Below are 14,128 nucleotides of genomic sequence, written 5' to 3' on the forward strand. Positions count from 1 at the left end.
AGATGGACTAATACAGGTGACAACAAAGGAAGGAAAAAGGCATCAATCCGTAAGAAGAAAGATGATGGGAGAGGAGGTAGCAGCAAGCTGGAGTAATTCATACATGAAATTCTAGAATATGGAAAGCCAATGAATGACTGACAACCAGCTTAGCAGACCAGTTCAGCTGAAACCTAAGCCCATGAGGGTCAGGACATAAAAAGCAAGCTCATCAAACTATAGGCTTGGGATTTAGAGCAACAGATGCCTCCAAAGGCTAGGGTTGGGATGTAGCTGAAAACAGAATTGGTTGAAAGTCTTTAAAAGGAGTAATTAGAGCCACAGAGATCTTGCGAGTTTCCAGACCCTTTATTTACAGTTTAGTGGAGAGGTGTAAATGTTTTCCTGAAAACAGTGAAATTAAGTGAAGGCTGTCATGTTGAATGGGGAGACCCCTTAGTCCCTCCTGCCTTGATACTGACCCCAAGGCTTGTGCCACCCAGGCAGGAGTTTGGAGGGGTCGTCTCTAAGGAAACTAATCAGTTCAAGAGAAAGGACCTTCAAAAACTGACATTTAAGGGACTAGGTCCCTACCTGGTTACTCTAGAGATAAAGATACAGAAATGCAATTGGACAATCAAGGATCACCATATGATACTGGTAACATCAAAGATAGATACCCACCCCCCATACACACACACAAACACACACTTCAGTTCTGCTGGAAGAATTATACAGGATGAAGAACATCTTGTATCTTTTTTGAGCTACTGTTTGCCAAAAGAAATGGTTGCATGTGTTCTTGGCTAAGCCAACTCCACCGTGAAGCCAGATCTTTGTGAGGCAAAGAAAATCTGGTCAGAGTCAGTGGCATCAGTGTTGGTTCTGGGTCCACTCTTGTCTCTATCCCTGCTCTTTCTCATTTCCATATTTAAATCCAGGGTTATTACACATGGTAACACCTGAAACGAATGGATGGATCTGTTTAAGTAATTTGTCTTCTAGGAACCTCAGGAAACCTATGAAATATGCTTTTATTTGGTCATTTTAAGAGCTAAGTTTCTGAATTTTAAGTGTTTTATCCCATATCACCAGCACATGAAATCAGAGAGCACGTTCACTGCCATTCTATGCATTTTGCCTCATATTTCAAATTCAGAGTGAAGTACTTTAGAAGACAAGATCTTTCATTCTGTATGTTATCCCATGGAAGACTTTTTGCTATAGATGTATTAAAATTCTCCCACCTCTGGCCTCTGATTAAGGATTTGCAGACTCTTCTCCATGACAACTCATTAAATCCATGTTTTCTCCCCAGGGCATTTGGTCTACTGTTAGTAGCTTTTGTTGATAGGAGCTGAGCTTTTGTGTCCGCTGAACCTCCATTCATGTGTTTTGAGGTCATGTGGGGGTGGTATGTTTAACTTTGTCCTTCTTGTATTATAAAACTCCAAGAACACAGGATTTATTTAAAAGAGCCTTGAATCTTTTGGTTTGTTTTTCCAGGAAATCTGCAGGCTATGGTTTTTTTTGATTTGGGACTATAGAGTTTCTGGGTAAAGTCTCCAATTCTTAGTTTTCTGGGTAAATTCTTGGGAATTGGTAAGGCTCCCAAGATTAATGTTTGTTATCCTTTTCTGATGAATAGGGGAAAAGCCATATAAATCTTAGGTTTCTAAGATTTTTGGCTATTGCATCTGCTTGGCTTGGAACCAAAGTGTCATCTAATTCTTATACAGTAATTGTAGCAACACATTGCTTTCAAAACATTTCTAAATGGGTATTGAGCATTTCCTAAGTAAAAGACATCGTGTGAGGGTGAAATGAAGAAACAAAAGGACTGAATTTTGCCCTCTTGGAGAGAACATTCTAGTTGGGGAGATGAGTTGTGAAAAGTTAAATACCAAATACAGACAATGGAAGAGTTTGCAAACATCATCAAGGCTAATTACATGTCAAAAATTATTATAGAATTTAAGGCAAGAAAAATGGACTTCCACTGAGTGGCACAAGGAAGAACTTATAGAAAGGTGGGCTCTTGTTGGATGAGTGGATTTGGGCAGATGGCGAAGAAAGAAAGGAGTGTAAATAAAGAGCTGGGAAACCACAGGGCATACCTAATGGACAGGGAGCAAGAAAATCAGTCGTATGGGAGAGGGGTACTGTCAATTCAAAACCTCTCTACCAGGTAGTGTCCTTGAGTGGTAAGGAACAGAAACCAGCTCTGCTCACTTAGGCAGAAAAAGAATTTACACTATTGGTTCTTGCAATCTGTGACCATGATCTATCCCTCCGTTTGTGCATACTTTCTCTTTATTTTTTATTGTTTGAATAGCTTTCTATGTAAAAGACTTGCACATCTTTTATTATATTTGTTCCTAGGTATTTGACACTTTTATGTTACTATTGAAGATGTTTTTAAAAATTCCAATTTTTAACTGTTGATGCTACAATAGATTTTTGCATATTGTCCTTGTATCCAGCAAACTTGCTAATTTAATTTATTACTTGTAATAATTTTATCTACAAGTTCTTCTGAATTTTCCAAATATACAATTATGCCATGTATAAATAATGACATTTTTAATTCTTTTTTCCTAGCTCTCTAATTTTATTCCTTTTTCTTGACCTTGTACTGACTAGGACCCTCTAATGCAATGTGAATAGAACGTAGTGGTGAGCATACTTTTCTCATTTCTGACCTCAGAAGGACAGCTTTTCACATTTCATCATTATGACTGATGTTTGCACTACAAGTTTTTGTACATGCTTTTTATCAGAGTCAGGTAGTTAATCCTAACTAGTTGGCTAATAGTTACCTAAAAATAATGAATTAATATCAAATTAATAAATTCATGTATTATTAATATATTCTTAAATACTGTACATTTATCAAAATTTTCTGTATCTATTGAGATGATTATATGAATATTGTTCCTTATTTAATATGATGAATTACATTAATTGATTTTCAGCACAGCTTTGTGATTAAAAGCCTGGGCTCTGGACTCAGACTGCTTGGTTTGAAATGCCATTTCTACTTCTTAGTTGGTGTGTGACCTTAGCTCTGAATGTCTTTCTCTATAACTGAGGATAATGCTCTATCTACCTTATAGGTTTATACTAAGAATTAAATGATCATAACACATTAAAGTGCAAAGATCTCTCCCAGCACATAGCAAGTGATTATAATTTCAGCTATTGTTATTGCTATTAATAGACAGTAGAAAGAAAAAAAGTCTGCTCTGACATCTATAAGTGGAAAGTACGACTGAACATTGAGCAATTTTTAAATCTATTTATCAGAAAGATTTTTATCAACAGAAAACAGTGAGTAGTTTCATGTTTTGGCTTGATCCAGTTCAAAACTTCATTTATGATATCTGAACTGATCAATGACTTAGAACCTTTAAATTTAAAAAAAAATTTTATTGAGGTATAATTGACACATTTAAAGTGTACAATTTGATAAGTTTAAAAATTATTTATTTATTTAATACATTTATTTATTTTTAATTGGCACATATTGATTGTACACATTTGTGGGGTACAGAGGTATATTTCAGTACATGTATACAATGTGTGATGATTAAATCAGGGTAATTAGCATATCCATCGTCATAAAAATTTATCATTTCTTTCTGATGAGAACATTTCAGCTCCTCTTTTCTGGCCATTTGGAAACATTCAATAAATTATTATTAATTATAGTACTACTGTACACATTTTTTCTATCTAGCTGTGAGTTTGTATTTGTTAATCAACCTCTCCCTATCCCTAAAACCCTTCCCCTTCCAAGCCTGTAGTAATCACAATTCTACTCTCTACTTCTATGAGATCAACTTTTTTTTAGTTCCCACATAGTAGTGAAAATGTGGTATTTATCTTTCTGTGCCTGACATTTCACCTAATGTCTTTATGGCTCATCCATATTGCCACACATGACAGGATTTCATTCTTTTTCATGGCTGAGTAGTACTCCATTGTGTGTATGTACCATATTTTCTTTATCCATTTCTCTGTTAATGGACACCTAGGTCAATTCCGTATCTTGGCTATTGTGAATTGTGCTTCAGTAAACATGGGGTGCAGATATCTCTTCAGTATGCTAATTTACTTTCCTCTGGATAGCTACCTAGCAGTAGGATTTCTGGATCATATGGTAGTTCTGTTTTCAGTTTTTTGAGGAACTTCCATACAGTTTTCCATAATGGCCATACTTATTTACATCTCCACTGACAGTGTATAAGTGTTCCCTTTTCTCCACATCCTCACCAGCATTTATTATTTTTTGTCTTTTTGATAATAGCCATTCTAACTGGGGTGAGATGATATCTCATTGTGGTTTTGATTTGCATTTCCCTGATGATTAGTGATTTGAGCATTTTTTCATGTACCTGTTGGCCATTTGTATGTCTTCTTTTGAAAAGGTCTGTTCAGCTCTTTTGCCCTTTTTAAAATTGGATTATTTGTTTTTTTACCATGAAGTTGTTTGAGTTCCTTGTATAATCTGGATATTAATCCCTTGTTGGATAAATCATTTGCAAATATTTTTTCTTGTTCTGCTGGCTGCCTCTTCACTCTGTTGATTGTTTCTTTTGCTGTGCAGAAGGTTTTTAGTTTGCTGTAACTCCATATGCCTATTTATGCTTTTGTTGTCTGTGCTTTAGAAGTCTTCTCCATAAATTTTTTTTTTCCTTTTTGTCTTTTTTACTGACCGGTAACGGGATCGCAACCCTCATATAGATATCCAGTTTTCACAGCACCATTTATTGAAGAGGCTGTCCTTCCCCTAAAGACAACTTTGTCAAAAATCAGTTGGCTGTAAATAAGTGGGTTCTCTATTCTCTTCCATTGGTTTATATGTTTGTTTTTATGCTAGTACTATGCTGTTTTGATTACCATAGCATTACAGTTTATTTTGAAGTTATGTAATATAACGCCTTGTTCTTTTTGCTCAGAATTGCTTTGGAAAATGAAAAAGCTTATATACCATGATAAAGTGGGGTTTCTCCCAAGGATGCAAGGATAGTTCAACATGCACAAATCAACAAAATGAAAGACAAAAACCATATATCCTCTCAATAGATGCAGAAAAAGCATTTGCTAAAATTCAACACCCCTTCATAATAATAAAAACTCTCAACAAATTAGATATAGAAGGAAAGTATCCCAACATAATAACCACATATGAGGCTATGGTTCCATTTAAATTTTGTGGTTCCATTTAAATTTTAGTATCATTTTTTCTATTTCTGTGAAGAATGTCATCAGTTTCAACAAATTAGATATAGAAGGAAAGTATCCCAACATAATAACCACATATGAGGCTATTTAGGATCTTTTGTGGTTCCATTTAAATTTTAGTATCATTTTTTCTATTTCTGTGAAGAATGTCATCAGTATTTTGTAGGAATTGCATTGAATCTATAGATTGCTTTGGGTGGTATGGTCATTTTGACAAAGTTCTTCCAGTTTGTGAATATGGAATGTCTTTCCATTTTCTTGTGTCCTCTTTAATTTCTCTAATCAGTGTTTTGTAGTTTTCATTGTAGAAATCTTTTATCTCATTGGTTAAATTTATTCCTAGGCATTTTATTTTTTTGGTAGCTGTTGTAAATGAGATTGCTGTCTTGGTTCTTTTTCAGGTAGTTCATTGTTGGTGTATAGAAATGCTATGGATTTTTGTATGTTGATTTTGTATTTGTATCCTGCAACTTTACTGAATTTGTTTATCAGTTCCAAGAGTTTTTTGGCAGTGTCTTTAAGTTTTTCTATATATAAGATTATGTCATCTGCAAACAGGGACAATTTGACTTCCTCTTTTCCAATTTTGATGCCCTTTATTTCACTCTCTTGCTTAATTGCTCTGGCTAGAATTTCCAGAACTATTTTAAATAGTAGTGGTGAAAGTGGGCATCCTTGTCTTGTTCCTTTTAGCTGTGCGTTTGTTATATATGGCCTTTATTGTGTTGAGATATTTTCCTTCAATACCAATTTGTTGAGTTTTTATTATGAAGGATGTTGAATCTTACCAAATGCTTTTTCTGCATCTATTGAGATATCATATCATATGGGTTTTGTCTTTTGAGATATCATATAGTTTTTGTCTTCATTTTGTTGATGTGGTATATTACATTTATTGATTTATATTTGTTGAACCATCCTTGCATCCATGGGATAAATCCTGCTTTATCATGGCTATATAATCTTTTTCATGTGCTATTGAATTTTGTTTGCTAGTACGTTGTTGAGAATTTTTGTATCTATCTTCATCAGGGTTATTGGCCTATAGTTTTTTTGTGTGTGTCCTTGTCATATTTTGGTATCAGGATGATGCTGGCCTCATAGAATGAATTTGGAAGAATTCTCTCTGCTTTGATCTCTTGAAATAGTTTTAGAAGAATTGATATTAATTCTTCTTTAAAATTGGTAGAATTCAGCAGTGAAGCCATCCAGTCCTGGGCTTTTTCTTTGTTGGGAGACTGTGATTACTAATTCCATCTTGTTCATTATTTGTCTGTTCAGATTTTCTATTTCTTCTTGGTTCAGTCTTGGTAGCTTGCATGTGTTCAGAAATTTATTCTTTACCTCTAGGTTTTTGAACTTGTTGCTGTGTAGTTCATAGCAGTAGCTAATGATTCTTTATATTTCTGTGGTATCAGTTGTGATGTCTCCTTTTTTATTTCTGATTTTCATTGTTTTGATCATCTCTCTTTTTTAGTCTAGTCGATGGTTTATCAATTTTGTTTATCTTTCAAAAAAACCAACTTTTCATTTTGTTGACCTTTTGTGTCTTTTCTTGGTCTCTATTTCATTTAGTTCTGCTCTGATCTTTAATTTCTTTTTGTCTAATTTTGGTATTAGATTGCTCTTACTTTTCTAGTTCACTGAGGTGTAATGATAGGTTGTTTCTTTAAAATTTTTCTATTTTTCTGATGTAAGCACTTACTGCAATAAACTTCTCTCTTACTACTGCTTTTGCATTATCCTATAGGTTTTGTGATGTTGTGTTTCTATTTTCAACATTGGAGTTGTCTGTGAGTGCCTCCATGTCCTAGATACCGGGATGCTTGACAGCTTCTTGCTGGAATGGGCAGCTCTGGATGGGATTGCTGAGGTTGCTGGTTGGACTTCAGGGTTCTGGGAGATGTGCTGTGGTAATCAGCTGTTTCTCTGCTAAAGTGGGCAGGTTCACTGGGGAAATGGGTGGGACTCTGTACCCCTGGGAGAAGCATGGGGCACTCTGCAGCTTCTCAGCTGGAGTGGCCAACACGGGGAGGAGGTCACTGAGCATTCTGCAGCTCCTCAGCTGAAATATGTGACTATTGGCAGAGTTGCTGGAATTGTGGGCAAGATCTTGGGCCCCTGGGAGAAACGTTGGGGTGCTCTGCATCTCCTCCGTTTAAATGGGTGACCCCAGGTGGGATTGCTGGAGCTGGACCCAGGATTTTGGACTTTGAAAGAGATGCTGAGGTACTCAGCAGCTCTTCAGCTAAAGTAGGTGATTCTGGGTGAGGTGACTGGGTCTTCAAGTGAAACTGTGCACCCCCAGGTGAGGTGCTGGGGAGCTCTTCAGCTCCTCAGCTGGAGATGTGTCCCTCGGTGGGGTGCTTCACTTGTCTTTCTATGCTGCCATCTCAAGTTTCTGAGCCTCAAGGGGTGTTCTTTACTAATATGCTGAATTCTGATGTTTTCTCCTAGATACTCTATTCAACCTGTGACTATCTATTTGTTGTTTTGAACTTTCTTTGTGTCAGAGGCAAGAGCTGGGCACCTCTCATCAGCCATCTTGAACTTTTGATAAGTTTTGATATATGTATGTAATCATTAAGCCATTACCACATCAACACAGGGAGCATACCACCCCCAACACACATATGCACACACACAAGTTTTGATGTGTCTCCTTTTTAAATCCCTCTTTCCTATCACCACGCCCACCCTATCTACCAAAAAATATCTGATGGTGCCTTGGGCAGTCTGACCCTGCCTAGAAAACACCGTAGAGAAGGGAAAAATGTTTCTCCACTCTGGACTTCTACTGTATTTTAATGGACATAGATGTAGTATGAGCTTCATAACCCAGTACTAAAATATAAGATTTGTTGCAGAAACAAAAGTGGTGCTAAGAATAGATGTAGATGTAAGGTTTTATTTGTTCAATTTTCAGCAACCAAGGTGAGATATTATTCGATATGGCATGACACATGAAGACTTTCATGTTCCATAACCACCATACTATCCTTTGGTGTTCATTTATAGTGGATTGAATGTTTATGTCATCCTAAAACTTATATGTTGAAATCCAACCCCCCAAGGTGATGGTATTAGTAGGTGGGGTCTTTGGGAGGTGATGAGGTTCATGAGGATGGAGCCTCATGAATGGGATTTGTGCCCTTATAGGAGAGGCTCTGGAGAGCTGCCTTGCCCATTCTATGACATGAGGACATAGGCACCATCTATAAACCAGAAACCAGGTACTCACCAGACACTGATTCTGCCAGTGCCTTGATCTTGGAAATCCAAGACTCTAGAACCGTGAGAAATATATATCTGTGTGTTTAAGCCACCTACTCTATGGTCTTCTGTGTTAGCAGCCTGAATAGACTAAAACTTCGTTTACTGTTAGTTCAGTTCACCATGGAGCAAATGGGGCCTATGTGTTTCTGGTACTATGGCAGGATCTGGGCGGGAAACACAGAGAATTAATAATATGTGGACCTATGTTTAAAAAACTTGGAGTTTAGTAGGAATAAACTGAATGAAGTAACAGGGTAAAGGAACGTGATATTTGTTGAACCCCACCATGTGCTAGAAATTGTGCTAAAATGGTTTGTACCCATTATCTTATTTAAACCTCTCACCAAGTCTATGAGGTAGGCCCTATTAGCCTATTTACAGATGGGGAAACTGAGGCTCAGGGAGATTAAGTAAGTTGCCCAAGATTATAGAATTATCAGTGGTAATGTTGAAAGTGGCAAAGGGTTGTTTGTCCTCGGGAAAATTAAGAGAGCCTAGGATCATTCCTTCTGTGACTCAGCATCACATTAACCTTGTTGCTGCCCCTTCTCTGAATTGTGCCCTAGGCTTAGTAACTAATTCCTTCTCAGTTTCTGCTACAAGCCTCTGCCTCTCCCCCTGGTTCAGTTTTTGTGTTCCTGTTCCTGCTATGCATACCAATCCCTGGGTTTCTGAGGCTCCAGAGACTGGGCTCCTGCTCTGCCCCAGGGCCAGGCATCCTGATCCCCAGCTTTGGCACTGGGCTTCTTTTCCTGCTGCTTTAGACCCTCAGTGTGTACCATTTGCCATTTCTATCTCTGCATCCTGGCTGCTTCCGCATCCTCTATCTCCAGCTCCACTTTCCCATCACTCTTGGTGGGAACTCACCGCCTCCACCTCTTGGCCTGCGCTGGCCTGTTCACTGGTCCCATCTTTGGATCATCTTCTTCTGGTCTGGTCCAGCCTCCAATTTCCCACAGCTGGTCTATCTCCAGGGGTCTGTTCCTTCTCAGAGGGTCTCAGGTTCTAGCTTTTCCAGGTCCAGCCAGTCCCATGGCCAACACCTGTTGAGATGATTTGACTTCATTGCTAGCTCCCTTTAGGAATTTCTCTCCTTTTTTGCTCTAGCTTTGGCCTTGCTGCATGAGTCATTAATAAACGAATGGGTGCTTCTCAATTAATTGCTTCTATTTGGTTCACTGTAATCCAGTAGATTATGAGGGAGCAATACCTCATATCAAATGATCTGACATCACTAGGCAGCCTGTGTCTCATTGACAGGTGATTATATGGTATGCCAAGGTTACAAGAATAAAATGTGTAGCACTGAAGACATTTCTACTAGTCTTCCCCGCTGAAACATTTATCCTAAGTTTTCCTTCTATCTCTGAGATTACTTTCAATTTTTAATAGATCATTAAATTAAATAGATACAATTTTCTCTGTCTAGCCAAACTGCAGTTAGAAGGATCTTTGTATAAGGAGAGAACAGAACTGAGGACACCAGAAGTGGGAAAGGGGGAGGAGGATGGGGGGTCAGGGAGAAATTTGTCAAGTACTGCATAGAAATGTTCACATTGTGCAATGATAAAATAAAGAAAAATAGATAAGTATGGACAGAGATGAAAAAAGAAAGAGAAGGATTTTTGTATAAAACTCTACATAAAAAAGATATTTTAATTTCCCCTCTTCTCTAGAAAGGCACATGTGTCGCCCAAGGGTGAAGGGCACACTCGTTCTCTGTGCCTTGTTCATCTGCTCCAGGGAAATTGATTAGCAGACCAAAATGTGAGTGCAGATGAGCTTTTTCTGGTTTTGTTTTTAAATCTTTGGGTGGATTGGGCTTGGCTGTCTGGGCAGCTAGAACAATATGGAAAAGGAACAGCTGCTTGCAGTCTCTACCGGGAAGCATGGGATAGAGTCACAGGAGAGGTGGTTAGAGATGATGCCAGGTCCCTGCTGCTTGATGTCAGGGCCGCCTTCCACATACATCTTTGTATAAGATTTCTATAGACCCTCTGAGAGTTTACATCAACTCAGTGCCTCAACCATGGCTCACCCGTGATGGAATACCGGTCAGATTTTATCCTAGCTTCATGGAATAATAGCCATGTGATCATTGTGAGATTTGAGTTGCAGGGTCTTTGGTTTCTAATAACCTTCATAATCTTTTATTTCCCTCTCATCAGGGAGACAAAATAAGGTGCCTACATTACCATTTTCATTATGCAAGAATGAGGTAGAGGTTAAATCTAGTTATGTCTTGAAAGACTGTAGCAGGCTCCTACATCAGTAGAAAATGCTCTTTTCCCACTAATCAGAAAAGAAAGTGCTAGTCATAATGATGTGGGTGCACGGTGAAGCAGAAGGCAAGAAACAGACCAATGTGTGGAATTGGGAACAGTGATAGAAGGGACCTGGAATTGTCCTCTCTGCCCACACCTTGGCCAGTTATTAACTGGCTTCTCTCTGCTCTGAAAGTCTTTCTATAATTTTTTTGAGAGATAAAAAATTGAAAATCAAGTTTCTTTGAGTTATGGTTGGCAACTTTTTATAATAGAGTTTTAGAAAGCCGTACTTCTTTTTTTCTTCTAGAGTAACATTTTTATTTCAATTACAAAATTACCACTATAAATAGCTAGCTCAAGTTCATAGGGTATTAGTCTCATCAGGCAGTTAATTTACATTGTAAAAAAATGTATGAATCACTTAACTAGAATAAAAAAGTAACTGATCTCTTGTTGCCACATACTGTATGTGATCCCTTTTACATGCAGGTAAAAAGTGATCCCGTAACCTTGCCAATATAATTCCAAAGAACTAAGGACTTGGTTATATTTGCTAATTGAAGTCTTTCTGTTTATGAGTAAGAAACACTATTTCTCTGCTTTAAAAACAAAGAGAACTTTTTGCTTTCAGGATCTGCACACTGGTGAATAGGATTCCCTTGATTTTTTTTTGTGTGTGCATGTGATTATATGAGATGTATAAAGCTCATGTTTCTATGCTAGTGGGTGTTAAGTCAGTTTGGTTATCTTTTCAGTTGACATATTGCATTTTAAGAGAATTTTTGGATATAGTGCCTTAGTCCAAAATTAACTCCAGCGATGAAAAGACTCTTGGGTTCTCATAGAGGCTAGTACGGGGATACGTTTTTGGGCAGAGGATCTTTTCACCAGCCTTCAGATCTCTTCTTGGATCTGTGGCTACTGTAACCTTGACCCGTGAATGGTAGTATAAACCACAGTATTGAAATTGAAAGGGATGATTCCCTTTGGACAAAAGAAGAACTTGGGTTTTGGTCCAGGTTAAAAATTTTTGACCTTGTGAGGCTAAGCTCTCCAGCCACATCTCCCAGGGCTTCCTGGCCACACACCCTGTGCCGTCCCTTTCATGACCATCTTTGTTTCTCTTGTTCCTTCATCTTGGAGTTCTTACCTTCTGGACTTGTGAGAAGCCCAGATAATAATACCAGATGACATTTATTTATGGAACACTTACTGTATATACTATACTGTTCCAAGTCCTTATACATATTGATTCTTTTAATTTTCACAACAACCCATGAACTGGGTTTTGCTCATACCCCCATTTTACAGTTGAGGGAACTGAGGCACTAAGGGGGTAAACAACTTGTCCAAGAACACACAGGAAGTAAGTATTGAAGCCAGGGTTTGGACCTATGTTACTGGCCACCATACTGTACTGAACCTTGAACCCAGATCAAATATGTGACACCATCGCCTAGTGAAATTAATCAGTGCCATGTCCATCTCCTATGCTTAACTGTACGCTACTTGTGATGAGGATCATGCACTATTTCTAGCACCTGGGGCTACGCATAGCAGGTGCCCTATAACTGTTAATTATCACCATCGTTGTCGTCATTGTCATCATCATCAGTCTCATCATACTCTACTACATATTAGGCACATTTATGTAGTAGATTACACCTTGCATTTAGGAAGTGGTAGACTGGGAGTTTGAGACCACTCCATTTGGTTCCAGAACCTTTCCCTTTAGTCACTGTACACTATATGCTCAATTTATTAAGAAAAAAGAAACTGAGTAGGTGAAGGGGGAAAAAACCCCAGGAAAACAATGACATGATGAGTTTTGCATCCACAGGTGTTAGGATTTCCTTCTTCCTCTTGCTAGATGCTAGAATGCCCAGATCATGTGTCACTGTCTCTCTGAAGGGAAGGGCCACGTTGCTCATCCGGGTCTTCCTGGAGTCACTACGATACTTCTTCCTTCCACTGGATACTTCCACCATGCACAATTATTTCCTTCCACACATTTGGCTGATTACATATTCATTTGGAATGATTGGGTTATCCCTTCTATTTTACATTTTTGAGATGGTCCGCTCAATTCTCAACTTAGATTGAAGCTCTTGAATCAGATTGTTTTGCTTGTAATAGCTCAGCTCATACCATTGCTGAAATGGAAGTTTTAATTGCCTGTAGGATTGACAGGTTATTTTGGAGCATGAGGGTACTTTAAGAAAGGCATACTGATATTTAAAACTCTTCCCTGGGATTCCTTGGACAGCCAGGAGGCCATATGAGAGGCCTGGCAGCTAGCAAGAGAATGAGAAGGGGTTATCCCGTTCAAGAGAGGTGCAGAAAAAAGAAGTGGACATAATCCAAAGTCAAGTTCCATCTTTCTTGTGATTTGCCAAGGCCAGGGTGGCAGCTTCAATTCTGAGGGTCACTGAAGGGCATTTCCTCTGAGCTGTCTTTGCAGGCTGTGCCACTGGCTTCAAATGTTGAGTCTTGGCCATCTCTGTTGCTATAGCAAGATTGATTTATGAGTGCTTCAAAGGAATGGCTCAGCTTCTAGCTGACAAAGACCTATCTGTGGCTTGCTGCTACCCTGGCATCTGACCCACTTGCATGGGAGGAGACCTCACAACCTGGGTGAGAAGGTTAAAGGCCTCTTGCTGCACTTTTCAGCAGCTTGCTGTTCCTATATAAGGGCAAAGCCAAGCTTCAAAAGATAAAAAATGGGTACACTGAAGTAAAGTCTATGTCCTAATGGGCTGTTGGATGATTTAATAAAAACTACTAAAATAAAACATTTATAAAGCAGACTGTGAGCAGATAAATTCTATTCTTTGGCCATTCCTTCATTAGAAAAGGATGCTATCTTACATGACCGTGTTATTTTGGGGATGGATGAATAGCTAATAGAAGCAATCTAACAGCAACAGATTCTTTTTCGTAGTTCTGGACTAGGTTTCTTAGCATAATGTATTGTTGTGGTCCTTGTGGTCTGTGGTTCTCTCTTGCCAAGCCGGTTTCATCAGTCTCCTGTTGTCCTGCAGATTTCTGAGGCATTGGAATCCTAGCAACAGATTTCTCATTTAAGTAGGATGGTCCTGATCACCAGTCTCCCACAGGTTGGTAAAAGTTACGCGTGCTTTTTTTTTTTTTTTTGCGTGCTTTTTTTTTTTTTTTTGGTAGGTTGTATTCACTTTATAAAGGAAAAAATGCAGATAGAGATGCTAAATATCTTATTTTAGCAAGAGGATTCAAAGAGAAAAATTGGCAAATCCTAAACACATGAGTTAGTGGCAAAACTGAACTTTGAACACAGCTTATACAAAAATGCCATTTGATAAAGAATCAGTTTTTTGCTTCTT

This window comes from Galeopterus variegatus, unplaced genomic scaffold (genome assembly GCF_000696425.1).
Source record: "Galeopterus variegatus unplaced genomic scaffold, G_variegatus-3.0.2 Scaffold2418, whole genome shotgun sequence".
NCBI classification, from domain to species: Eukaryota; Metazoa; Chordata; class Mammalia; order Dermoptera; family Cynocephalidae; genus Galeopterus; species Galeopterus variegatus.